At 47.2% G+C, this 2,500-nt stretch overlaps 1 non-coding gene across 1 annotated transcript; it reads left to right on the top strand.

Annotated features, from left to right (window-relative positions):
- The first annotated feature begins 817 nt into the window (after positions 1–817).
- LOC143221228 (5.8S ribosomal RNA) lies at positions 818–972 on the top strand. The gene has a single exon (XR_013011749.1). It is a non-coding gene; the product is annotated as a 5.8S ribosomal RNA (ribosomal RNA).
- Positions 973–2,500: the final 1,528 nt, after the last annotated feature.

Here is a 2,500-nt window from a genome sequence, read left to right as displayed (position 1 = left end):
GAGAGCTTGGGACGAATGACCGCTGCCAGAGCCGGCTGTGAGTCCGCTAATCTGTCGAATAAAATAAAAATATGGTAATATCGTTCCGACGAAAAACGGTGTTCCGAGAGGACCGGCCGTGACGCTCGCTATAAAGCCTATGGCGCGATTATTCCCGACGACACCCTACTCTCTGTGTGGCCCAATAGTGCGCGCAGACGAGTTTGGGACGAGAACGGGGATCGCGCCTACGGCCAGAGCCGGCTCGCGAGTCCGCTTGTATCGGAATTTATCGTTGCCTCGAGCACACACAACATTTTATGGAAATGTGTTTTATACGGGAAGTGGACCGGCTCGTGAAGCTCGCTTTTAAAGCAGTCGTGAGTCTGACACCCTACTCCGTGCGTGTGGCCCAATAGTGCGCATCGCGAGAGCTTGGGACGAATGACCGCTGCCAGAGCCGGCTGTGAAGTCCTCCGTTCTCACATCATTCCAAATGAAATGGAAGTGAAGAGGAGAGGAATATTATTACATCTCTGGATCCAGTATCGGGTTGTCTTACGATCCCCGTCGTTTTCAGAGAATATATATTCATCTCCGCGTTTTCCACGTTAACGGTTTTTCAATGTACTGTTCGCCCGGCCGTCGGATACGTGTTGCGTATCTGACGGTTTTTTTTTTCCGTTTCCACGGACGACGATAGTGTCGTCCTTAAAACGACGCCTGAACGAATCTCCTTCGCGCGCTGGTTGGAGCGTTCAGGTACAATGCGTTCTTACGAACCGCAGAACAAGAGACATATACATATATTGATTTGTAAATCAAAAATATATACGATTACCCTGAACGGTGGATCACTTGGCTCGTGGGTCGATGAAGAACGCAGCTAATTGCGCGTCAACGTGTGAACTGCAGGACACATGAACATCGACATTTCGAACGCACATTGCGGTCCACGGATACAATTCCTGGACCACGCCTGGCTGAGGGTCGTTTACGTAACCATAAACTGCTTGCGTTGCTCTTGTAAGTCCCCGCCGTCGCTTACCTCTCCAAATATATTTTTGGAGGGCGCCAAAGAGCGTTTCGGAGTCGGGTTGCAAAGATGCTACGTACGAGCGAATGATGGGCGTTTCGTCGGCGTTTGTCGCGGTTCTGTGAAAATTGCCAATTTTTGCATTGCGTCTTATAAACACATACAAATATATATATATATCTAGTTTCCACGAGAGGCGAAGTAGGGATTGGTATTTCTTACGTTCGGACTTGCGTGAGTGTTTTTACGGTGTCGTGAGTCGTATTGAAAATACGACCGCCCGTAAGGCACCGCTTCGACGAGGATCTCCAAATCTCTCACCTTCTCTGCGAAACGATTCGCCTTGCGGAAAGAAGCGTTTCCACTCATGAACATTTAACGCGCTCCCGACGTCGCCTGAAATGATGCGTATATACGAAAGAGGTATATTTACAAGAGTCTCGCGAGACTACAGAGATGGACACACAAATTATAAAAGAAAGAAAGAATACTGTGTGGCACACAGAGTGTGTGTGGTGTGGCAATGTTAAGCCCCAGGGAGAGAATATGCCTGTGCGTGGATGAGTTTCTTAACTCTACGTTATAATTGCCATACGGCGGAGGGTCGTCGTTGCCGGCGATTTCGACAAACACACATTCCTTTTCGAGTCTTCGAGGGAAGAGACGAAAGAGATCTCTCGTTCTATCGCGAACGCTTTGATGATCGATGGACAGCGGAGCAAAGCGCAGCAATGTGCGGGATGGAGCACGTCGTACTTGATCGGGTCGGAATTATTCCCCGTCGTCGACGTGTCCTCGCTAATCTGTGCGATTGCCATTCCATCGCCACGTTCGCGTTGAATCGTATTGATGACGGCCTATGTGCGTCTTGAGATCTTACTCTCTTTCTCTCGTGTCTCTAATTTGGTTTTGTGTTTGATCGATGATAAATCGTTTCGTGCGCAACGTTTCTGTACCCCCGTGGTTTTTGGTTCAATTATACAAGAAGTAGAGAGAAAAAGAAATCCCACCGGGTTATATGTATTATTATTTTTTTTTTTATAATAATATGTATACTCCTCTATTGGCGAGGCTTATTTCGAACTTGATTGTCACACGACGCAAAAGACACACTTGTGTGTTCACGCACGGAACAGCACCGCGGAGAGAGAAAAGGTATATCCAATGATGAAAACCTTTATGTCGGTCGCCCCATGTCTTTTCTTTTCTTCATTGTCGATTCGTGCGGAACCGCGCGATCTGTCGGTCGTCCAGTCCCCGAAAGTTCTTTTCGACGGACGTTAAAGTTAACCGGCCAGATCGTCTAGCGAGAGTTTCCGATCGACGAGAGATGAAGAAAGAATTATATTGACACTTTGGTGTGGCGCATAAGGCATATATCGGTTTTTTGTTTACCTTTTTCTCTCTTCTGTCGTGTAGTGTTGTTTCGTTTTCTTTTTTTTTCTTTTTTTTTTGTGCTTTGTACGTTTTCGCGAGTACTACTTT

Source organism: Lasioglossum baleicum, unplaced genomic scaffold (genome assembly GCF_051020765.1).
Source record: "Lasioglossum baleicum unplaced genomic scaffold, iyLasBale1 scaffold2097, whole genome shotgun sequence".
NCBI classification, from domain to species: Eukaryota; Metazoa; Arthropoda; class Insecta; order Hymenoptera; family Halictidae; genus Lasioglossum; species Lasioglossum baleicum.
Note: the sequence above shows the minus strand (reverse complement) of the source record. Positions and strands in the feature narration are given on the sequence as shown.